The sequence below is a fragment of the Canis lupus genome, chromosome 8, assembly GCF_003254725.2.
Source record: "Canis lupus dingo isolate Sandy chromosome 8, ASM325472v2, whole genome shotgun sequence".
In the NCBI taxonomy this organism is placed as follows: domain Eukaryota; kingdom Metazoa; phylum Chordata; class Mammalia; order Carnivora; family Canidae; genus Canis; species Canis lupus.
In genome coordinates this window covers 6,422,501-6,449,556 of record NC_064250.1, presented here as the reverse complement: position 1 = coordinate 6,449,556, position 27,056 = coordinate 6,422,501, and the positions used below count along the sequence as shown (strand labels likewise).

At 35.1% G+C, this 27,056-nt stretch overlaps 1 long non-coding RNA gene across 1 annotated transcript in view; it reads right to left on the bottom strand.

Annotated features, from left to right (window-relative positions):
• Positions 1–27,056, bottom strand: part of LOC112657721 (uncharacterized) — a 107,544-nt gene that overhangs the window by 54,939 nt on the left and 25,549 nt on the right. The window contains exon 2 of the long non-coding RNA XR_007412251.1: positions 1,056–1,113. This is a non-coding gene — a long non-coding RNA (uncharacterized LOC112657721). The remainder of the gene's footprint in view (positions 1–1,055; positions 1,114–27,056) is intronic.

Genomic DNA, 27,056 nt, shown 5'->3' with positions numbered 1-27,056 from the left:
TCATTCATCAGACATAAAAAGTTCATTCATTAAAAATCTATAGAATCACTAACCTAGAATTAAACGTAGAATCACCTTATAGGAGTATTTCATTTTACAGATAAAGAGACTATGACTGTAAAAAGTGACATGTTTCGCACACAGTCAGAAAAAATAACAAGATTCATATGAAGAGATGTTACCTGATTACCTGACTGGCGAACATTCACTTTACTACACCAGACTAACTGTATGACTCCCTTTATTACTTATTATCAACACCTAAATGGCAGCAGAAACTAACAGGAATATGAAAAGTCTGGGACATTTTCCTCTATTGGCCAAAGAGAATCAAGATCTTACCCACTGGGTCATGAAGGAGACAGGAGAAGCCATTTGTTCAGATGTTCACCTGCCTGTTCTTCTAGCACCTTAACCAGCCATAGTATAAGATTGCTCACCTATTTACATTTGGTGTCAATACAATAAGAAAAACATCAATCAGCAAGAGTGACTACATTCAAATCAAGAAAATTTTGGAAAAAAAAAAAAAGGAAAAGAAAATTTTGGAAGTGAACATTCACAATTATGTATTTGGTGCCAATATATGTTAGCAGAAAAATTACATATGTACAATTGGGTAAAGATATTAATTAAGATATTATTTCTTGCATATATAAATAATGAACTGTTTCAACATAAGACATGTCCACTATTAGAGCTCTCTAAATCTCTACTATGGCTGTTCTATAAAAAGGATGATATATATAACTTCTGTTTTGATATTTCTTTTCCCTTACCTCAATAGGCTTCTTAGATATTTCCCTGATTGCACTTTTAATGTAAGTCCCATAAAAATAAATAAATAAACCAACCAACAAATAGTGTCTCCATGGAAACTGGAACTCAATTTTCTCTACCAAAGATCACCAGAAAAGAAAAAAGATCCCATTTTTGTCACCATTTAGGCTAGGAATACCAACAATACAATGTCATGACCTGGGAACTCTGCAGTGAGGATGTTCTTTTTTTTTTTTTTTTTTTTTTTGTGAGGATGTTCTTTAAAGCAGACTTACCTAATCAAGACATCATGTTGCTGTGGCACATCATACCCACATCCACATGAAATACAACCTGTAGAAAGAAAAAGCAGAGAAAGACACAGTCACTCTTTGGCTAATGTTTTATTTATTGCATCACCATCAAATGTTAAGTAAACAGTGAAACAGATTTTCTTTTTACTTAGAACCATGAAAGGAAAGTCCTTTATCTGGAGATTATGATTTACAGTTTTATTTTCAAACTGGGAATAATAAATGTAGTCATATTTGCTTTCAGTGAAAAATCAAGCTTAATATATTTATACAAATACAGCCTTCCAAAGAAAATAGTTATGAAGCTGAGGCTCCTAGAAGTCATAAAACTCAGACTGAAGGAAAACTGCCTCAATTATACACCTAGGATAAGATAAACTAAGAGAGTACAGAAATATATATATATAATCTTATATTTGTATTTTATGTATATAAAATAGGTACATAAAAATGTATCTCTGAAATCATACTAAGTATAAAAACATATAGTCATCTAATAGAAAACTTTATACATTAAAATCTGTTTGAGTTATTTTAGTGATTGGCATTCAAAATATGTAATTACTTAAAATATTTCCCATCTAAGTTTTGATATTTTTGTGCAAAGAATGAGTTACCAAAGATTTTGAAAAATAATCACACATTCTGAACAGGCTCGCAAATTATGATTATTGCAAAAAGATAACAGTTTAATATGAAATATCAAATGTGAATAGTTAAAATTTTTTCTTTGCTCTTGTTACATGTTACAGACATCATGTTCATCTTTTTACAGAACTCTGCCCACATCCTAAAATGGAGATCTTTGGGAAAAAGGGAAATGTTTTTTTTAAGCAAGCTACAATACAGGAGCAGATCCTAAGGAGGGGGCAAAACTGCCAGGGTTCTATACTAAAGAAACATGTTGATTAATGATGGGCAATACTGGGGAGTGACTAGGGAAAACAAGAAAGTTTTCTAAACTAGAGCTACCACAACCCTGATAGGAGCACTTGCTATAATAAAGGTGACTTTTTCTTATTTAAATCACTAACAACAGAAAACTCAAATAGTTTCTATATTGCAACCAGCTTCTGTTCCATATTCGAAACCCAAAATTCATTCACTCTAGTATGCAGACACATTTATGGTATGCAGACAATTATGGTATGCAGACACATACCATAAATGATAATTGGCAACCTTGAGTGTACTGAACCTACAGTGTGGCTCAACTTGTCCAAAACTAGTATTAGGAATAGTATCAACAGTTCAACAGCACGATTTCATGGCTGAAAACAAATGGGTCTACTACTCTGGGAGAATGTTCATAGATTTCGGCAATATTTATATGTTATGAATATAATAAGTCAATCTCTCCTCCCAAAGCTCTATAAAAAGTGTATTTCTAAAAAAAAAATAAAAATAAAAAAATAAAAATAAAAAGTGTATTTCTAACTTGTCTTCCAATATTATCCCATCTCAGAACCTATAAGATTTTGTATCTGACAATGCTACTTGAAGTAACTTTATTTGTTAAAATTTAATCAATTTTCCCACTCCTATTCTCCATGACTATGGAAATTCTATGTCTACCATCTTCAAAACTAAAATTCTAATTTGTAATCTTCAAAGTCACTGTATTGTTCAGGTCATCTGAGAAGTAGATACTGAGATGACATCAGTCTTTTAAGAAACTTAGAGTAACACCTTAAAAGAATAAAGATGAGGAAGCAGGAATATGCAAAGAAAACCTTCAGATTGCGACTCAGTTCTGTCATCTATGAAAGAAGAAGAGCAAGAAGGAAGATTTGGTTGCAGAGCAACTCTAAGAAAATCTCAGCCAAAAAGTTGGAGGATTCCCAACCCAGACTTGCCCACTAGAAGAATCCAATCTGCTATCAGAATAGGCCAACATTAGTATTCCTGCTGTGCTTAATCAGTGACTCAGTATATTTTAGGGAAGTACAACCATATTGTAGACATGCTGGTGGATCCAGAGAGGTGACAGCTGGATATGTCTTCAACTATGCTCCCCACAACAGGAGATATGAGGTCCCTTTCCATGAGCGTCACAGTAGCTTTTGGACTCCTCCTACATCTTTGAAAGAAGGTCTGAATTTTGTCCTAGAATGTTAAGACACTTTTTTTTTAAATTTTTAAGACACTTTTAAATGTCCAAAAGTGTGTAAGAATATGTATATCAATTACCCTCCAATTGGAGATAAGAATTCTATCATTCTCACAGTGATAAGGGAATGAAATCGATACCATGCATACTGCCTGATGACAAACACTGTATTTGAATAAATATATCTCTTCACTCACATGGGAAATTAAAAGAGAACCCAATGACCCTACTTACCCATTTATAAGTGTATACTCATTTTCTCTTGATTGATGAAACAAATCTTTGAATGAGTTTTTCAGTTTCTCAGTAAGAGTTACATGCTTCTTCAGAATATGTATATCTAAGAATTCCTTTCTGTTACTTTTGCAAATACATACCAACTTAACTGAGAGGAGTTAAAGGAATGATATCTTAATTAATGATCGTGCTCCATAGGTGAGGCCCCTTTGTCTTCCCTCACATAATTTCTAAAGGACCAAGGTGGAGCTGCAGTATCTCATGAGTATATTGGGACACAGGGTTTGAGGGTGAAAAGTTCCAAGCTCACTGAAGAACTAAAGAAGTGAAATTAACTACACAGAAACTGTGGTGGTTTCTTAGACTTGGTTTCCTATACTTCACTTTACCCTCCTCTTGGAGAGATTAGAAGGCAAAAATCATACTACTTCAACTCCCTTATAAACTAGGTTTCTAGAAGTAATTAGTCACATTCACATCTTACTTGGGAGGTAGTGGTGGTTAGAAAGCAAGCTCTGACAGGCTGTGTGTTCTTGCTCCCTTGTCACTAACCATCTGGGTATAAGGTGGCAGTGGTAGTTTAGTAGTAGGAGCAATAGCAGAGTTTTGTTCTGTCTTTATCGTAGCTATTGTGTTGTGATCTTATAACAAAAAGGTCAATAGCAACCTCCTTGAAATACTTCTGTAAATACCCAATTCCCCATAAACACCTAATTCCCTTTTTGCTTGTTTTCATTTTTTTTTAAATTTCTATTTATTTATGATAGTCACACAGAGAGAGAGAGAGAGAGGCAGAGACACAGGCAGAGGGAGAAGCAGGCTCCATGCACCGGGGCCCGACGTGGGACTCCATCCCGGGTCTCCAGGATCGCGCCCTGGGCCAAAGGCAGGCGCCAAACCGCTGCGCCACTCAGGGATTCCTTGTTTTCATTTTTCTGAACAAAACTTTACGTTTTGTATCTAATCATTGTATCAATGATTAGAATAGGGAACATCATGTTTGATAGGAAAGTAAATGGATTGGAACCATAAGGCAGAGGACTATGGAATGGCCATATCTACATCAACATGGAAAGTTAATATGGAAGAGTCATAATTTTATTAAGGATCTTCCAAAGAAAGACAACTTAGGTAGTAAATACTGGGGAAGGAGATTCCTGGTAGGGAATACCGTAATGCTTAAAAACTTACTAGTAGATTCTGATGGGGATAGGAAGCCAAACGGTACCAAGGATCAGTTTCTAGTATTTAATGATAATACATATTTATAGAGCACTTTGAAGATTGCAAAGTGGAACCATCTGAGCATTTCTTATCTTAGCTATGCTCTAGACAAATTGAGCTAAAAATTGAGCTAAACATAAGTAATACTATTATCTGTTTTGTAGACAAGGAGACTGAGACTCAAAGAGATTTTAATGACTTGCAAGCAGTAGAATCTGTATAAAAATAGTTTTTTGGTTTTCAGTATATTGTATCCAGTACAGTGCAGCCTCTCTACATAATATCTCTCCCACACAACAGTAAAATTTTTTTAAAAATATGATTTGAACTCACAGATAAAATATTTAGATATCATATAGAAATTAAAAGAAATCTGTAAAAATCTTTATATCCATTCAAATAAACAGTTAAAGAATGCACTTATCACTGATCTTTCAGTGTGACAATTAGAATTTGCAACAGCAGGACTAACAGCAGCCTCGTCTTGTATGCCTCATAGCATCCTGAGACTGCATATATACTTTAATTACTGTCTTCTAAAGACTCTACATATCTTACTCTCTTGGAGTATTGTCATTATTCATTTGTTCCTACTCTAGGTGATTGTACCTCTCCATTCCACACTTGTTTAAATAGAGATTCAGAGCTATTGAAATTTTACATCACTGAGTATCATACAGTATTACGATGTGGAATTTAAGCACCAGACAGTAACATGCACATCACAAAGTAAAGGGTGTTTTATGAAACATATTAACATGAATGGAGTGTACTTTAAGGTGAGCAAGAAAATACATGCAAAAGACAACAGATGTGCAATATTGCCTTATAGCAGGCTGTAGATGGGACAACCAGACCCAATGTGTTTGATTCTACAATTTTAAGTGACCTGTAATCCACACTTATTTAATCCAAAAATTACTGAAATTTGATAAAATGTAACTAGAATTAAATCTATATATCATAATTCTATTAAGGGAAATGTGCTATGAGAGGGATTACTACTTTTATATATAGCATTATTTATAAAATATTTTGCTACCATGTAATGAGCATCAAGTATGTGTCAGGAATAACACTAAATGTTCCACATAAATTATCATATTTATGTTTCATGATAACCTTATACAATATTAAAATTCACATTTGTGGATAGAGAAACATCCTAGAAAGTTTAGAAATCTCCTTAAGAGTACATAATTAATAAGTGGTAGCACAAAATTTGAAATTGAATAACTCTGTGTATGTATGATTAAGCCAGACAAGCTCTCTAGGCTCACACTGGTGGAAACTGTCATATATTACAGTGAATTAGCTCATCTGGTTCATTTTTAATCTAAAACCCTCAGTAAATACTTTCTGAACTTATTTTCAAGCCACCTAGAACAGCTGTGCTTTGAAGGGTGAAATTAGGAAATTAGACACAAATTCTAAAATAAAGATGATGAAGTTGGTAGGCAGGTAAGACCTGTACTAACAATGATACAATGACGAGTGTGAAGTGAGCCCCAAGAAACAAACAAACATAATCCTTTGGAAGTCCACAGGAGAAATTATTATGTTTTGCTAATGAATCAGGAATGACTTTGCAGAAATGACAGCATATGAGTCAGGCCTAGAAGGATGGGTGATATTTAAAGTCAGATAATAAGTGTTGGTGAGGATATGGAGAAACTACAAGCCTTATACACTGCCAGTGGACACACAGAATGGTGCAACTGCTTTGGAAGATAATCACATAGTTCCTCCATGGATTAAAAACATAGTTTGCATATGACCTAGAAATTCTACTTCTACATATATACCCAAGAGAAATGAAAACATATGTCCAAATGCGTGTACACAGCATTTATAGAAATATTCATAAAAGCCAAAAGATGAAAATAACCCAAAAGCCAATCAACAAAGGGATAAACAAATGTTGTATATCCATACAATGGCATATTACTCTGCTATAAAAATAAGTGCTAATACACATAACATAAAGGAATCTTGAAAACATTATGCTATGTAAAAGAATCCAGTCATGAAAATTTACATATTACACAATTCCATCCATATGAAACTCCATCATAAGGAAATTTATAGTGATAGTGATTGCTAAGGGCTGGGGAGACAGATGAGTGAATTAGGGTATGAGAGCTAAAGGGTATGGTTTCTTTCTCAGGTGATAAAATAAAGGAAAAAGCTTTCCAGACATGAAAAATAGCATAAGCTCACGAAAAAGATTTAGGAATTTCATTTGTTTTTGCCTTCTCATTTTGATGCTTTTTCAAGATGTTGTTTTAACAAGATATATGGAGGGCAGCCTGGGTGGCTCAGCGGTTTAGTGCCTCCTTCAGCCCAGGGTGTGATTCTGGAGTCTTGGGATCGAGTGCCACTCGGGTTCCCTGCAGGGAGCCTGCTTCTCCCTCTGCCTGTGTCTCTGCCTCTCTCTCTCTGTGTCTCTCATGAATAAGTAAATAAAATCTTAAAAAAAAAAAAAACAAGATATATGGAACAACCTTAACCATCCACAAACTAACATTTTTTTCTTGCTTGTACTAATAAGACATAACCACACTTAAAATCAATGTAAAATCTTCCTTTATACCTTTTTTCTGTGTTTAAACTATAGTTATTTTCTTATCATTAGTTTATTTTGATTTATAGTTGTGTATTCTAGTATATTAGTTTTATATTACTGTGTAACAAATTACCATAAATTTAGCAGCTGAAAATAGCATATATTCATTATCTCACAGTTCTGTTTGTCAGAAGTCCAAACAGGCAGGGCAGCATTGTCTGCTCAGGGTCTCACAAGGCCATGACCAAAGTATCAAACAGGCTGGAGGCTCTGAGGAAGAATCCACTTATAAGCTGCTTCACGTTATTGGCAGAATTCAGTTCTTTGCTATTGTATGATTGAGGTTCCCATTTCCTTGCTGACTGCTAGCCAGGCATTATTTTCAGCAACTAGAGGCATACTTGAGTCCTTGAACCAGCTGTTTCCATTTCCAAAGCCAGTAATACAAAAGTGTATCACATCCTTATTGCACCTTTAGTACTTTCCTTCTGACACCACTGAGAGAAAACTCTGATCTTAAATAGGTTCATGTGATTAGGTTAGGACCATCCACATATCCTCTCTTTTAATTAATTCAAAGTCAGCTGATTAGTAACTTTAATTACATCTGAAAACTCTTCTTTGGTGTAAGAAAAAAAAAGCAGGGATAGAGTATCTCATCATATTCACTATCCCGGGGATCAAGGTAGGAAATCTTGGAAGTCCATTTTAGAATCCAAACTACTATACTTGGCTTAAATGAAGAGATGTCTATGGAAAAGTAAACAAGTAGTACTGTCTAAGAAATGATTAATATGTTTCTTTTCTCTGTACATCTCCACATGCTTAAGCAGTTTCTGTACATTATGATCTACCAAAAAATAAATGTTCTGTTTTTCAAACTATATATAATTGATCATAATATAAATTTAGTTCATCAGGACCAGCTACTGATCATAGGAAAATAAAACTAAATAAGAATTTTAGAATTGATCCTCTCAATAGATGCAGAGAAAGCATTTGACAAAATACAGCATCCATTCCTGATCAAAACTCTTCAGAGTATAGGGATAAAGGGAACATTCCTCAGCATCTTAAAAGCCATCTATGAAAATCCCACAGAAAATATCAATCTCAATGGGGGAAACACTGGGAGGCTTTCCCTTAAGATCAGGAGCATGACAAGGATGTCCACTCTCACCACTACTATTCAGCATAGTACTAGAAGCCCTAGCCTCAGCAATCAGGCAACAAAAAGAAATAAAAGGCATTCAAATTGGCAAAGAAGGAGTCAAACTCTCTCTCTTTTGCAGATGACATGATACTGTACATAGAAAACCCAAAAGACTCCACCCCAAGATTGCTAGAACTCATACAACAATTCAGCAGTGTGGCAGGATACAAAATCAATGCTCAGAAATCAGTGGCATTTCTATACGCTAACAATGAAACAGAAGAAAGAGAAATTAAGGAGTCAATCCCATTTACAATTGCACCCAAAAGCATAAGACTTCTAGGAATAGGGGATCCCTGAGTGGCTCAGCACTTTAGCACCTGCCTTTGGCCCACGGCCCGACCCTGAAGTCCCGGGATCGAGTCCCACGTTGAGCTCCCAGCATGGAGCCTGCTTCTCTCTCCTCCTGTGCCTCTGCCTCTCTCTCTCTCTCTCTCTGTGTCTATCATGAATAAATAAATTTTTAAAAAATCTTAAAAAAAAAGATACCTAGGAATAAACCTAACCAAAGAGGTAAAGGATATACCCTAAAAACTACAGAGCACTTCTGAAAGAAATTGAGAAAGACACAAAGAGATGGAGAAATATCCCATGCTCATGGATTGGAAGAATTAATGTTGTGAAAATGTCAATGCTACCCAGGCAATTTACACATTCAATGCAATCCATATCAAAATACCATGGACTTTCTTCAGAGAGTTGGAACAAATCATCTTATGATTTGTGTAGAATCAAAAAAGACCCCAAATAGCCAGGGGAATATTGAAAAAGAAAACCAAAACCAGGGGCATCACAATGTTGCATTTCAGGTTGTACTTTTGTACTACAAAAGTTGTGCTGTGATCATCAAGACAGTGTGGTACTGGCACAAAAACACACATAGATCAATGGAACAGGATAGAGAACCCAGCAATGGGCCCTCAACTGTATGATCGACTAATATTCGACAAAGCAGGACAGATTATCCACTGGAAAAAAAAAGACAGCCTGTTCAATAAATGGTGCTGGGAAAATTTGACAGCCCTGTGCAGAAGAATGAAACTAGACCATTCTCTTACACCACACACAAAGATAAACTCAAAATGGCTGAAAGATGTAAATAAATATGAGACAAGAATCCATCAAAATCCTAGAGAAGAACACAGGCAACACCCTTTTTGAACTTGGCCACAGCAACTTCTTGCAATATATGAAGGCAAGGGAAACAAAAACAAAAATGAACTATTGGGACTTCATCAAGATAAAAAGCTTCTGCACAGCAAAAGAAACAGTCAACAAAACTAAAAGACAACCTACAGAAAGGGAGAAGATATTTGCAAATGACGTATCAGATAAAGGGCTGGTATCCAAAATCTATAAAGAACTTATTAAACTTAACAGCAAAGAAACAAACAATCCAATCATGAAAGGGGCAAAAGACATGAATAGAAATTTCACCGAGGAAGACATAGACATGGCCAACAAGCACATGGGATGAGCACTGGGTGTTATGCTATATGTTGGCAAATCAAACCCCAATAAAAAAATATACAAGAAAAAGGAAAAACCCAGAGATCCTAAAACTTGGGAGAGAACTGTGGTTTGGGTTTTGCACCCTCACAGAGATAGATTGACTAGAGGTCATGCTGAGTGCCAGATTCTGGGAAGAGAGAGAGAGAGATTATTAGAAGAAAGTCTGCCTAACAGAGCAGACCAAAAAAAAAGTTACCCAAACTTGATTCTGGATATAGATGAAAATAAATGGGTCCTTCACACACACACACACACACACACATACACACAAAATTAGAATCAATCACAAGAGGTTAAAGGTATTTTTGTAAATGATTCTTTATTCAGCATATATTTATATATTGCTTAGCATATGTCAGACAATTTTAATAAATATAACACACTTCTTAAATTATTACTGATAAGGAAAACAGAGAGACATAGGGAGCCCAACCACAGGTGGGACTGTTAGTGAATGGTAGAGCCAGGATATGAACCCAAGCTCTACTTGGGTTTCTAGAATCTAAGTAATCAAGATGTTCTTTTTTTTGTTTTTTTAAGATTTATCCATTTATGATAGACATAGAGAGACAGAGAGAGGCAGAGACACAGGAGGAGGGAGAAGCAGGCTCTATGCCGGGAGCCCGACGTGGGACTCGATCCCCGGACTCCAGGATTGCGCCCTAGGCCAAAGGCAGGCACCAAACCGCCGAGCCACCCAGGGATCACCAATCAAGGTGTTATTAGGCTCTACACCAGCACTCTAATTTTTGCTTATATTTCACTGATTTATATCAAATATATTTGAAAAATAACCTTCTATGTACTGTTTTCCAAACATAGATTACATTAAAATCTTTTGTTGTCTATCTATCATGTTCATCATCAATCTTGATAAACATGACTTTAGACATGCTTATTTTTTTTTAAGATTTATTTATCATTTTAGAGAGACAGAGAGAGAGAGATCGAGAGCAGGAGAACAAGCATGAGGGGTGGGTCAGAGGGAGAGAATCTCAAGTACACTTCTACTAAATGTGGAGCCTGAGGCAGAACTGGATTCCACAACCCTGAAATCACGACCTGAGCTGAAATTGAGTCAGTCATCCAACAGACTGAGCCACCCAGGTGCCCCTAGAAATGCTTCTATCTATAGTATAACAAAATCACAAATCTTGTACAAATGTTTGACTTGTAAATATATTTCCTTAAATTAAAAATCAAGTCTGTAACATCAGGGGTTGTAAAATATTTTTAAAATTCATTTAAATAGCCCCTATTATTTCAATATTTCATGAAAAGAACTCAGATTCAAATAACGTTCAATAAATATTTAGGCTTCTGGAACAGACCAGCAATTCACTGAGGTAAAAAAATTCTCACTTCTCAGGTTCAGTTATACTCATGAAAACAAGAGTAAAAAATAGAAAATATATACCATAATATATTAAGCACCACATAGAAGCAATAGACTTACTTAGAGCAATATAGAATAATTTTAAAATATATTTAAACTAGAAGTTAAAAAAGCAGAAATGGAAAAACTCTCAAGCATTTAAGTGAGGATAAAAGGCAAGCAGGCATACAGACAAATAAAAATGTCATGTGTTTTTTTCTCCCAAAAATGCATAAACAGCTACAATTTAATGGGTACAGATAAGGCTCAAAACATTTAAAATATTAAGGATACAATCAACAGTATTTCAAAAATTATATCATAATCACATGCTTGGCCATAGAGCCTTGCCAAGTCCTGGTTCTCTTATGGAAACTATCTATTGGCTTTCACTCCTGGGGGAACTCTGGCTGTTTCCTGCTGCTCCACCTTCTCTCCTTTACCTACATATCCACTGCCATTAATTATTTAATTCATTAAGTAAGTGTATGATCAGCAATTGCACCACCCTACTTAAATGATGTTTGTGCTGTTTAAAAGGGTTTCTGTCTAAAGCATAGGTCATATTATTTTTAATTTGTTTTATTTGTGATCATTTCTTCTAGAAGTTAAGCATTAATTCTTCAAACAAGAAAGTCATTTCCTATGGAAACCCAGTTTCTTTAAGAATACTGAGTTAAATTACATCTTTTGAGGTATCTTTTCATCAACATAAATTCTCATATATGAATGAGATTTCTGAAGGCTAAAAAATAAGGTTGATATATTCTTTAACATTTCTCTGATTATTTTATTAGGATAAAACTAAAGTTATTCTTGAAGGTTCACATAAATGTCTATATCTTTCCAAAGCATTTTTCATTAATAATGACTCAAGTTTGTATTTCCAGAAGTCACTTGTATGAATGATTATACATAAATAGTTTAGCTAAAATAACCTAATGATAAAAGAGAATTTCCTAATCTCAAAAGCAAAGAAAGAGCATCATGACAACATCTACTATTTTTTGTTATTCATTTACTATGCTAACAATGAAAAAAAATAACACTTCAAATTCTTGCTATGCCAAAATTTGATGAGATCACCATTTTTTTTTTTTTGGATGGAAGTCATATGAAAAAGTTTAATTAAACTTATAGCAAAGAAGAAAGCTAAAAAAGTCGAATATGTCAGCCATACGGTGACATTGCCCTTGAAATTGGCTCAATTTTAGTAGTGAAAGCTCAGTTCACAATATTACTCACTACAATAGGAAGAATGTAAGAATGTAAAACTTCCTTAGCTTTCACTTCAGGTCATAAATATGCAAGTTTCTTTCTGACATTTTTATTTAACATTAAGGAATATCTTCCATGGGACACCGGGGTGGCTCATTGGTTGAGCATCTGCCTTCGGCCCAGGGCATGATCCTGGAGTCCCAGGATTGAGTCCCACATCAGGCTTCCTGCAAGGAGCCTGCTTCTCCCTCTGCCTGTGTCTCCGCCTCTCTCTCTCACTATGTCTCTCATGAATAAACAAATAAAATCTTAAAAAAAAAAAAAGGAATATCTTCCAGATGTTGCTTAAAAGTGTTAATAGTCCTTAAAAATTAAAGTTTAAACAATAAACACTTGCTCACACATATCCTGGAGATATTAATGAAAAAAAAATCTTAGAATAGTTAAAATCTAAAAGAAGATTCCCCTCTCCATGCAAGTAAGATGTATGACAGATTATCTTGCAAAAATTATTACCCATTTGTGGTTCTGGCCTCTATTTTACTTTGGTAACTCACTACAATGCTATATTCTTGAGAATATGAGTATATTCTCTCATGTAACAAAAAAAGTTTATGGATAATATCATTAAGACAGTTGCACTGATTGGAGGGAAATCCTTTCACAAAAATATGTATATCAAATCACCATAATGTACACTTTTATTTTTTTAAGATTTATTTTTTTGTTTGAGAGAGAGAGAGAGAGAGAGCATGCATACATGCAGGGGGAGGTCCAGAGGGAGAAGGTGAGATGCAGACTCCCCACTGAACAGGGAGGCAGACACAGGGCCCAATGTCACAGCCCAAGATCATGATCTGAGCCAAAGTCAAGAGCCAGATACTCAATCAACTGTGCTACCCAAGTGCCCTAACATTTTAATATATTACAATTTTGTAAGTCAATTATACCTCAATAAACCTGAATTTAAAAAAAAAAGACAGTTGCACTGAATCCAAAGAATTCTTATGAACAATGTATCAAAAATAAATATGATTTGATACACCAAGAGATAAATGTGTCAGTCTGCTATTGTGCAAGATCTTGGATTAATATTCATTTTGCCCGATGGGCTCCAAAAACAAATCACATTTTTATCAATATTTTCTTTAACTCTTCTACATTTTGTCTGTCTAATCGGGTGAATTCTGCACTGCTATCCTGTAAATTAACTGAGAAGAATAACTGTTTGAAAACCAGAGAAACAAGCTTCCTCAAGACAGGAAAATAGACCAACGAGTCAAAAAGTCATAAACTATTCCGAATATTTTAGCACAGACTCAAATGGAGCTTCAGCTAAGCGAGATAAGTTCTAGAGATCTGTTTTAGGACATTATAACTGTATTCGACATCCAAAAATTGATTAAAAGCATCAATCAACCTCATGTAAAATATTCTTACCACAATGAAATAAAATTTAAAATAAAAAATCATTACTGAGATTCAGTGAGTGTTTTTTTTGTGCATACCTCCAGCATTATATACAGCCAACTTTTCTCTAAACACTAATTTATTCCATTTTTTTCTCTTTCTTGCCATTTGCTCTTTTAATTCTTGCCCCAGAATTTAAACTGTTCTGAAGCTTAACAATAACTTACTCATCAATTCAAATATATTTATTCTTCATCCTCTTCTATGACCTGTAAACTCCACTGGAGACTCTCAGATTATCACTGCCTGACCATGTCCTTTTCTGATTCCCCTCTGACCTTCTACAACTATTTCTTCTCCTATCTACCTTACTGGCTCTTTTTCCCCAATCCAGTTTCCAAAAAGGTGTCCTTATCCCTTCTCCCCTATCCCTTTCTCTTTTGTTACTTTTTTCTTTTCTCTTAGCTATTCCTCACCATACTTCATGATTTTCAGGATTACTTATGTGGCCCAGTAGTAAGTCTACATCTACTACATTATTTTTTTCTTTTTTTTAAATTAAATAAGCTCTATGCCCAACATGGGGTTTGCAGCCCTGAAATCAAGAGTCACATGCTCTACTAACTGAGCTAGCCAGGTGCCCCTACTACCTTATTTCTTCATCCTCAATTCTAGCTCCCTATTTGTTTAATCTACTTTCAAACCATAACAAAATCTCAAAGCTCAGATTCACAAAGCTGAACTTCTCAGATTGCTAGTTAAAATGACTTCTCCTATTACATTTTCCCTTTCAGCTAATGGCTAAAGGCCAATCACTCATACCTGAAACTTAATAGTTTCAATTTTTAGTTCAGACATCTTGCTTTCTACCTGGAGTCAGTTGGGAGGCCATGCTGATTCTCCCACTACAATATTTCACATCTATCCCATATAGTCCTTTTCATAGTTACTGCCATCTCTATCTCCTGCCTATTATGCCATGTCCTTAGGTTTTGTCAACATTAGCATAAATACCTCATGTTCATTCAAATATTTTTGTAACACCTTTCAAATCTCTTCTTGATCCTTTTTTGTTTTTACTTGGGAACATATAACTTAAACACACTAATCTTCTCTTAATTTTCAAGATCTCAAAGTATATATAAAACTTTTAAATGGAACCATGGTTGTTACCTCCAGGGAAAATATATAATCATGCAAAAAATGGAAATAGTCTAGGGTTAAATAGTTTAGGGTTAAAACTATGAACACTTTTGTCAGTCTGCATCTAGTTTTGTTTTTGTTTTAAATTTTATTTAAAACTCTGTGTCTCTCATGAATAAATAAAATTTTAAAAATATATGAATTAAAGCTGTATTTTGAGCTATAAAAACAGAACCTGTAACTTTAAGTGCAAGCTTTGTGCAATTAAAGAATGAAAGAAAAAAAAAAAAAAGAATGAAAGACTGGTGCTCTCAGCTGTTAGTATAAGCCTTGATATGAAAAATTTACTAATCTAGAGAGCAGATATTAAAAATTTTGGTACAAAATTATGGCCTGGTACGAGGCCACATTCAACTAGAATAACTTTCCCTTTTTGCCATTAGTCACATCTGATTAATAATTGTCCCAATTTCTTAGTAAGTGTATTAGTTAGAGTTCTCTAGACAAAAAGGGTGTGTGTGTGTGTGTGTGTGTGTGTGTGTGTTTATGGGGAAGGAGAGAGAGAGAGACTAACTTATTATAGGGGATTGGTTCATACAGTTATAGAGGTTGAGAGGTCCCAAGATCTGTAGTTGGGAAGCTGGAGACCAACGAGAGCTGAGGGCATTAGTTCCAGTTCAAAGCCCTGAGAAACAGGAGAACTAATGAGGTAGTTCCAGTCTGAAGAATGGGAACAAAATAATGTCATAGCTCAAAGACAGAGCGAGTTCCCCCTTGTAGGAGAGTCAGCCTTTTGGTTCTACTCATGTCTTCAACTCACTGGATGAAGCTCACCCACATTAGGGAGAGCTAACCGCTTTGCTCAACCTACCAATTCAAATGTTAATCTTATCCAGAAACATCACCACAGAATCAAGCAGAATAATGTTTGATCAAATGTCTGGGTACCTCATGATCCAGTCAAGTTGACACGTAAAATTAACCATCATAGTGACAAAGTATGAGTGAACCCCACCCACACACACATACACTTTCTCATATATCATCTCATTTAATCTCTAGCTCATTTCTCTGAAACCAAACCCAACCTCTTTCAGTCTAACCACACTATGCTGCTAGTTCACTCTTCCTAAAACACCATTTCATCATGTCACTCTGTGTCAAGGCCTTCCACAGTTCTTTCCTGGCTACAGTATACTACGGTATGTATTAACATAGTATATTATCCTGCAGTTTACTATGTTAACTATGTAACCTACTGCTAAACCTTGATATATGATATTACAGTCCAAGTGAAATACTTGATGTTTCTCATTCATACATTGCTTATCCTATTCCTTTTACTATAATGAAACACTCTCCCCCAATTTTACATACTCCAAATGCCTCCTATTCTCAGGACTCAATTGAAATATTATTTCATTCATGTGTTTTCCCTACTCAGACTAATCTCTTTATTTTACATAAACCAATCTCTCTGTATTTTGCACATGAACCACTCTCTCCTTGAATTGACCTCCTAATTTTGGATATTCGAAGGTTCGATCTATGATCACCTCCTCTTCATTATCTGCACTCACTTCTTGGTGAGTCATCCAATCTCATAGCTTAAAATACCACTTCTTTGCCAAGGACTCATAAATTGACTTATCCTACCCAGTCTTGTTTTCAGTGTCCCAGACCTATGTAATCAACTTGATATTTCCACCAGAAAGTTTAATAAACTTTTCAAACATGACATGTTCCAAACTGAACTCCTGATCTTCCATCCAAAATTGCTCTTCCCTACCTTAGAGGGTAAACATACCATCCTTGCAGTTGCTCACACCAAAAATTTCATATAGTCTTTTATACATCTCTAGCTCTCTCTCTCTCTCTTTTGCAAATCCTATACAATGCATCAGAAAATCCTTTGGCTCTACCTTCAGACTTCATCCAAAATCAAATTAATTCCCAATAATTCAATTGCTATCACTCTGTCTTATCCACCATTATTTCCTTGTGTGCATTTTTGTAACATTCTCCTAACTGATTAACAAGCTTTTTTCTTACTATTCATGATACAATAGGCAACAGTCTGCAAAGATCTACATGAATCATTATTTCCATTACCTCTCTAACCCCATCAGTTACTCCTTTTTCCATTGTCCATTCTACTCAAGTCTCACTTGCTTCTTTGCTATTCCTCACATACACCAGACATACTCCATTCTGGGGCATTTTCAGTGACTGGTTTATCTTGTCTAGAGTGTTCTTTATCAAGAACATTATGACCAAATTTCTCACCTCTGACAAGTCATTAGATAAATACAACCTTCTCCATAAAGCCTACTCTGATCATCCTATTTAAAATTACAACTCTCCGGCATCCCAGGTGGCTCAGAGGTTTAGCGCTGCCTTCAGCCAAGACCTAATCCTGGAGATCCAGGATCGAGTCCTGCGTTGGGCTCCCTGCATGGAGCCTGCTTCTCCCTCTGCCTCTCTCTCTCTCTGTGTGTGTATGTGTCTCTCATGAATAAATAAATAAAATCTTTTTTAAAAAATTACAACTTTCCCACCACACACTCTTGATTACCTCTATCTCTTTGATTTCTTTACCCATGGTATTTATCACCTTCTAATATGTTATTTAGTTTACTTATACAATGCTTATTTTTCCACCTCTTCCTACTAGGATGCAAGATCTATAATAGCATTATTTAAATATGTTTGATCACAAATATATCTCAAGCGTCTAGATCAAAGTTGAAAGAATGACTCTTCCCTCTTTTAAGCTATTTTACATATTACACACTATCGTGCAGTTATTTGTGTATATCTTATTTCCTTTTTTGGTTTGTGGTCTCCATTAGGAGAAGATTAATGTCTAATTTATCTCTGTTAACCACATCACCATTCACAATGTTCAGCATTTTGGTTTGCATGTAAGTCTTAGTACTATTTTGGTATAAAGAGTACAAATTCAAACAAGCAATTTTTTTAAAATAAGGCAAATTAAGTTTTAGTGTATGAATGTTTCACTAAAATGAGAGTTATCAGATACTTTCCTCTCCACATTTAATAAATACCTAAAACTGGAGACTGGAAAGCCATTGGGAAACACAGAGGCTCCCCTGTCTATCTCTCTGTGCACCCAAGTAGTTGTTCATCTCTGGTTCTCTGCACATTAACTACATTTCTGGCAGCCTCTGCCTCTCTCTCTCTTCCTCTCTCTCTCTCTCCACCTATTATCCTCGATCTCTAATTTTATTTCTACCTCTCACTGCTTCTTCATATTCCTAACAAAAGATGGCTATCTACAGATCCCTAGTTCATTCTGCCTCAACTTAAGATGAACCATAAAAATTTAACCTCACAAATTTTACTCACCTTCTCCTGATAATTTAAATGGCCCTAGCTATAGGCCCAGATCTCTTACCAGAAAACCTGCCTAGCTCAGCAGATACTGCCAATGGAGCAACCATTGAGCAACTCACTCAAGCAATTAATAAAAGAAATCTTGACTGGGTTGAAGAATTCATTTTGACTAATTAAATCAATTCATTTGTCCCATTCATCACTCATTTTCTTTAAAAGTTATGCCAATCTACTTTGTCCTACTCTAAGTTTTATAACCTTGCATGTTGATAATAGAAATAAATGGAAAGACAAGGATAAAAAGAAGTTTTAAACCCAATTGGCAAAAAGTATATCTGCCGAATTTTCACTTATATTACTATAAAACCTTTAGGCAAGATATCTTGAGTTACAGTTTGTGGTTTTTTTTTTTCCCAACAGAGCAAAGTAATTTATTTAAAATGTTTCCAAGCCATATTTGTGACAAATCTTAACAGGTGCAAGTAAGTAGAAATGTATCTCTTTTGTTTTGATGGTGGCATGAAATGAATTTTTTTTCGTTTTGTTTTGTTTTCATTTGTTTTATTGAAGTTTGATTTGCCGACATATCATATATAACACCCAGTGTTCATTACAGTTTTAAAGAAATCACTATGGACTAAATCTTCACCATTCTTACCTCCTAAATGATTATTTTCTTACTGTTACCTCTGGTTGTCATAAAGATACCAAACCACAACTTTTTACATAAGCCACAGGAGAGAACATTATTTAAGAAAAACTACAAAAAACTTTAAAGATAGAGATCTCATTTCTTTGATATCTCTTTTTCTTTTACTTCTATTTCTTCTAAATTTAAAATGATATGTAACAATTAGAGACAGCAATAGAGAAAGCTTATGATTAATGTTACTGCTCATCTGAAGTTTAAACTATGCCATTGCCTTGTTCTCCCATCCATTCCACTGATGCAGTTTTAAAACACAAATTCTTTGACATTTGTCTCATTGACAGGTGATTCCACTTGAATCTGGGCAAGGCTGTGCCTACAATATAATATGCTCAGGTTAACTTCCACAGCTAGGTCGTAAAAGATCTATGCAATTTCCATTTTCTTTACTGGAACACATGCTCTAGGAGTCCTAAACAACTATGTAGCAAGTTTAACAATTATATTACTATCATGTGGAGTAAAGTCATGTAGATCTACCAATGAACACTCCTTGAGGAGCCCATTCTTCTGCATCCTGTTAGGTGCCAAACATGTGAGTGAAGAATCTTGAAAGGGTACCCTCTGGCCCAAACTGTTACAGTCTTCAGCCCTTGAACTACTACCCCCTGTCACTGAATCATCCCATGAGCATAATAAATATAGCTTTATTTTCCTAAATTTTGTGGTGGTTTATTATACAAGAGTAGATAACTGGAATACACCCCAAGGCAGTAGTTCTTTCTTTTGAATTCTGAACAGTCTCTACACTATATATACAATATATTTATAGCTGATTATCATTTGTAAAGGATCTGATAAATATCATTCACAGTGAAGTAGTAATAGGTGATAACTCATGATAAGCCTGTGAGCCTCCAGCTCCCTTGTTTTAAAATAAAACCAAGGGAATGTGTTTTGTAATTATAGATCTCTTTCACTTTTGGCCTTTTTAGCCCTCATAAGCAATGTCTTTGAATAATGAAGCAACAATGGTGGTAGATGTAGAGATATAATTTGATTTCCAAATATTTAACTTAGAATCTCTCAACTGTATCATTAGGTTGTCATCTTCATCAGTTTTCTCCAAGATTAATCCTAGTCTAGAGACAATGTCAATTAAACTTTCTTAAGAGGAAGGTAGATGTTTATGTGACTTCCTCAATTACTTTTAAATACAATGTGTAATTTCTTTGGATGAAAATCCACTTTCTGTTTTCACAATAGTGCATGGAAGTAGCTCTCTTTAACAGCATTAAATGGGTAGAATATTAGGCAGAGATATATTTCTGGTTGTTTGCTCTGGAATGCAAATAAAAATGCATGCAGCTTTCTAGGGATCAGATTTGCTCAAGCAAAATTGTGCCCCAACACATTCTCTTGTTCATCTTTAGAAATCACAGTATATTGCTAAATTTTTTTCTTCCTTAAATAAATATTATCCCTAGTTATTTTTTCATTTAATCAAGTGTTAGATAGCTGAAAATGTTCCATGTAGATTTTTTTTAATCCCTTCTTCCTAGTGGTGGACCACTAGCCATTAGTAAAACAAAACAAAACGAAACAAACAAACAGAAGTGAATTCAGGTCAATAGGACCTAAAAGGAAAGACTGGCAGTCAACCAAGCTATATTACTCAGTAAAGCTTAAATTTGTGCTTTTCTGAAATACCTGAGGTAACCCTCACATCATGGATTGCATGTGTTGTCCTTTTGGAAGTGGAGAATAACAATAGAAAAACTATGAAATTATTTTTGACTGAGAACATATTGAAACTTATCATTATCCAACTCTGTGCTTTGACTAAAATGTAAAACACTTTTTACTGAAGCATTGTAGCTCTCATTAAGTAGCCTTAGCTTAGTCAAAGAATGATTGTTGACCTTCTGTGCTTAAGGCACATGCTGTTCCATGCAGATAGAGGCTTTTCTACTACACTCCTCTTGATGGTGCATAATGGGAGCTACATGTGCATATCAGGAGGAGAATAGACCTTAATTTGGAATATTAAGTAGCATAAGCACATAAAAAGCCTTCATTAAAATATTAAAAGTGTGCTAAACCCATAAGAGCTAAACGATGTGTTCCTATGGGAGGAAAGTTCCAACCTCAACTCCCTCCTTATCTCAATTTCTGACATTTGTTAATAAGAAAGAACATTAACTTAGAAAGTCCCTTTTATGCGGTGGCTGCTAAAGTGCTACTAGACTACCAAAGGATTAGCTCATATTTGCCTGTTGCAGAACACAACAATAAATAATCATTGTATCCCTGAAACTATCAAACCAGACAGATGTAGGGCTTATTTTGTCTTCTTGAGCTAAATAGGGGGAAAAAATTGTCATACCATAATTATTTTCATTAAGGCAATGATAGCTGCATCAAGGTTCTGGTAGCAGAGGTATGCCAATGGAAGCTGAATGCTCACATTTTCAAAGGACATTTAAGAAGAACCTACTGTAAGAAAATTCCTGGAACAGGGGACTTTGAGGCTCCAATTTTGACTTTTTAAAATACAAAACAATAAACTACCTAAGGACTAATTCTTATACATAAGTCATTAGATGAATTTAGTAATTTCTGTACTTAAAATCTAATTTTAAATTAAATATTGCTTTATAATACGTGGAGTTTTTTTCCTCTTGAAATTTAGTGCCATAAAGAAATTACTCTCATTTGCTAAATGGGTGTCCAAAAAAAGTTCTAATATTTATACCTGACCTTTAGATTTTATTTTTAATAATTTAAAAGTCTTATTGGTGGATCTCAGAACCCACCATTGTACTTGAAAAGTACCTAGTCAATAATAAGCATAGAAAAACTGTTCATTTAATATATGAACACATAAATTTGTTGAATGCTTTACTCTTGCTGGGAATACTTTAATCACGTTGCAAGGATAAGCAGGATGGAGCAGCAAGAATTGTTCCAGTAACAACTTGACTAGGAAGGAGTTTGTGGATGAGTACACGAATTGGTAAAAGAAAGAAAAGAAAAGAAAAGAAAAGAAAGAAAAGAAAAGAAAAGAAAAGAAAAGAAAAGAAAAGAAAAGAAAAGAAAAGAAAGAAAAAAAGAAAAGAAAAGAAAAGAAAGAAAAAAGGAAGAAAAGAAGAAAAGAAAAGAAAAGAAAAGAAAAGAAAAGAAAGAAAAGAAAAGAAAAGAAAAGAAAAGAAAGAAAAAAAAGCAAGAGAAAAAAAGAAAGAAAGAAAGAAAGACAGAAAGATGTTGGGCTCCCTGCATAGAGCCTACTTTTCCCTCTGCCTATGTCTCTGCCTCACTCTCTGTGTCTCTCATGAATAAATAAATAAAATCTTAAAAAATATGTACATGATTGAGGGAACTTATAACATTAAAAATACAAATAACTCAATTAAAAATTGAACAGAGAAACTGAATAAACATTTTTCATATAAGACATATAGATGGCCAACTGACAGATGAAATGATGTTCAATATCACTAATCAACAGGGAAAGGCAAATCAAAACCACTGTGAGATATAACCTAAATCTAGCCAGGAAGGCAGGAAGCAGCAAAAAGACAGGAAATAATAAGTGTTGGCAAGGAAGTAGAGAAAAGGGAACCCTCACATACTGTTAGTGGGAATATAAACTGGTGCAACTACTGTAGAAAAATATATGAAGGTTCCTCAAGAAAATTAAAAATAGAAGTACCAAATAGTCCAGTAATGCTACTAGTGGGCATTTACCCCAAACAAACAAACAAAAACCCACTAATTTAAAAAGACATATACAATCCTATGTTTATTGCAGCATTACAATAGCCAAGATATAGAAGCAACCAAAGCTTCCTTAATTAAATGGATAAAGAAGATATAGTATATGTGTGTGTTTATAATTGAATATTATCCATAAAAAAGAATGAGATTTTTCCATTTGTGTCAACATGAACGGACCTAGATAATGTTATGCTAAGTAAAACAAATCAGAGAAAGGCAAATACCATATGACTTCATTCATATGTGGAATCTAAAAAACAAAACAAATGAACAAACAAACAAAAACAGACTCATAAATATAGGGAACTGGTAATTGCCAAAAGGGAGTGAGTGGAGGGATAGGCAAAATAGGTGAAGGAGATTAAGAAGTGCAAACTTGCAGTTACAAAATAAGTCACAGAGAGGAAAAGTACAGCACAGGGAATATAGTCAATAATATTGTGATAACTTTGCATAGTGACAGACAGTAACCACACTTACAGTGATGAAAACAAAATAATACATAAAGCTGCGGAATCATTATGTTGTACAACTGAAACTAACATAACATTGTATATCAACTATACATCAATAAAAATATTTTAAAATATTTTTAAAACTTTAAAAATAAGAAAGAAAAGAAAAAAAGGTATGACTGAGGAACTTAGAAGTTCAGAGCGGAGGGAAAGGTGTCGCGACATAAAAAAACATACTTCATAAACTAGCCAGTTAGGTTTCAATAAGCCTTTCACCATTTGAACTGTAGTATGTTGGCTACTCCATGCTTTTTGTATTTTGACTATGGGGGAAGAGAGAGGTAGAGAATAAGCCTAGGGAGGGAGAATAAGAGAGAAGAGAAACTAAAATATCAATGAGTAAGCATTTAGCTTTTGTTTTGTCCAATTTCTTTTTGTTAAAAGAGGACATAAAACAGAATACAGGAAAATAGAAATTAATAAGATGATACTGTATCTCCCAACACAGACCTGGATGTTTAATTGTATATTGTAAGTCAAGGTAATTAATGTCTCACTTTTATTTTTTTTTTTAAAGAGTTTATTTATCTATTCATGAGAGACAGACAGAAAGAGAGAGGAGCAGACACTGGCAGAGGGAGACGCAGCCTCCATGCAGGGAGCCTGACGTGGGATTCCATCCCCGGTCTCCAGGATCACACTCTGGGCTGAAAGCAGCGCCAAACTGCTGAGCCACCCGGGCTGCCCTCCTACAATTACTTTTAGTATGTGTATGCATTAAAGGACTTTTTGAGGGGAAAAAAACATAAAAATTTGTGGGTCTGTATCAGGAATACTTACATATGCCTAGTCCCCAATCAAGTAAAAAAAAAGTCACATAAAAAATACACAGTCAATATGGGGAGAAAGTGCTTACCAACCTACATCTAAGCATAACACTCCCCACTTTGCACTACCTACCATATTGTCATCTTTTTTATCTGTCCTGAAATTCCCACCATTTCCATATACTATAAATTGTATATTAACTTGGGAATATATCTAGCTATATGTTCAACATACGTGCTTTGGTTTCCAAAAAGTAATGTCTATGCTTAGAGAGAACAAAGTCAGAATGAGAAGACACATGGTGTCAAACCCTGCAATCATTGCAATCACCTGAAAGCAAGCCTTCAACTAGTACCCAAGTCATAATTAGCCTTGAATTCGAATGTGGTACTATGACTTTTAGGCTCCTTTGACAGAAACTTGTGGGTTTCTTTAAACCAAAGTATCTCATGGTCTATATTGAATCTGTTGTGCTTTTTGATATATTTAAAAGCATTAAAATTTGGCAACGGCTCTTCTTGTAATGATGACTCTTGCTATAACAAACTGAGGAATGCAGAAAATTAAGATTATTTTCAGGACACTGTGACCCCTATGAATCTAATAACAAAGCAACTTCATCTTTCCTACCCATATCAGTTACCTGTTCCCACCATAATGCTGTGAAACAGAGGACTACAGCAGTAAACAGGTATTTAGCTTACAACTCCATAAGTAGATGGTTTAGGCTGGGCTCAATCAGATAATTCTTCTAGTCTCAGATGAGCTCTCACCTGCACATCTGAGGCTCTGCTGGCTGCCAGTTTGGGGCTTATACATATGGATTAGCTGGGTGTTGGCTAGAGCAACTCAGCTGTGCTTTGTGCATCTCTCACCATCATCCAGCTGGCTATGCTGGTTGTGTTTTTACAGCAAAGGCAGAGGAGTGAAAGCAGAAATGTCACTGCACTTGTGTATTTTCAAGCTTCCTCATTCATTACACCTGCTGACCCATTGGCTGAATCAAATTATGATGGCTGAAGTTAGAATCAATGAGCAGAGAAATAAACTCCCTGTTTTAATAAGAGCAACTTTAAAGTCACAAGGCAAGGATGTTTCTTTTTTTTTTTTTCTTTTTTTTTTTTTTTAGAGATCTTATTTATTTCTTCATGAGAGACACAGAGAGAGAGAGACAGAGACATAGGCAGAGGGAGAAGCAGGCTCCCCATGGAGAGCCCAATGAGGGACCCGATCCCAGGACCCCAGGATCAACGACCTGAGCCAAAGGCAGACCGTCAACCACTGAGCCACCCAGGTGCCCCCACTACTCTGAACTTTATTTCAACTGCCTAAATTTTTTCAGGTTTCTCAAACTTACTATTTTCATTACTGATTTCCTCATTTTTCTCCACCACACCAATACTGACATACTTCTTTCCTGATTCCTTATTTTCTATGCTCTATAACTGATCCCACTATGCACCATGTCAACTAAGCCAGAACAGTCAATTCTATTCTTGCATATCCTATCTCTACATTTTCAAATGCTTAGCATGCCCTAAAACTACTTCTTCAAATTCCTCTTATCTGCTATCTTCTCTTTTCTATTCCTACTGCCTCAGTCTTAAGTTTATGCTTCACCTCTTATACTGAACTGCTAAAATTATTTACTTCTCTTCCTATTGTCATGCCCCAAAATTATCTTCCTTAAACAAATATTCTCATAGGGATATCCTAGCTTAAACATCTTCAATGATACTTCACAGCGAATGGGACATGAAATGTGAGTCCCTTCATGATATAGACTCTGATTTCTTCCAATAATTCAGTTACCCTTAATTTATAATGACATTAATGTTGAATGACTTAGTCTTGTTTTGACAGGCCTGGATTTTACTCATATACCTCATTTGATCTCCATGTTTTATCTATGTCCACAAATACACACATTCATAAGCACAGACACACACACACACTCTACCACCACTACCCCTGGTACAGTGTAATTATTAAGAACACAGACTTTGGGGATCCCTGGGTGGCACAGCGGTTTGGCGCCTGCCTTTGGCCCAGGGCGCGATCCTGGAGACCCGGGATCGAATCCCACATCAGGCTCCCGGTGCATGGAGACTGCTTCTCCCTCTGCCTATGTCTCTGCCTCTCTCTCTCTCTGTGACTATCATAAATAAATAAAAAAAATTAAAAAAAAAAAAAAAAAGAACACAGACTTTGGAATGAGAAAAAGCTGGGTCTGAATACTGGCTACATTACTTACTAGTAATGTAGATTTGAGCATGTGAACTAAATTCTTTAACATAGTTTCTTTATCTCAATAACTATTTTTATAAAAAAATAATACCAGCTCCTGGACATGATAAGGGTAATACATTAAACACCCAGCATAATACATAGCATTTAATAAATGCTTAATGAATGAAGGCTAAATATGTTAGGTCTCAGTTCAAAAACCATCTACTGTCTGAAATCCCTCCTAAATGACTTTGAGTCCTTTTTTCACTCCACCCTTTATGTTTCCACCACTTTCTGTGTTATCTTTATCATAACAGACATAGCACGTCAATGTACTTATCTGCTTATCTCTACTTTTTTCAGATTATTGTCAACTTTATTTTGATGACTTTTTACTCATTTATATAACCCCAGATTCTAGTATGTGATAGACATGATATCTGAATAAGCTCAGAGACAGGTAGTAGGAAAAGTCTCCAGTTGAAAAAGAAATATTATTACATGTGTACCCAGGATGCACATAATATATCTCTTGGTATTGAATAAGACAGATTAAAGAAAATAGACTAAGCTTGAATCCTTCTCAACCCTATTAGGAAATATTCCAGGAAATATGCCATTCACTCTTTTTCAATCAGTAATTTCTTCTTAGAACTCTCTCCAGATGTATAAAAGGGCTT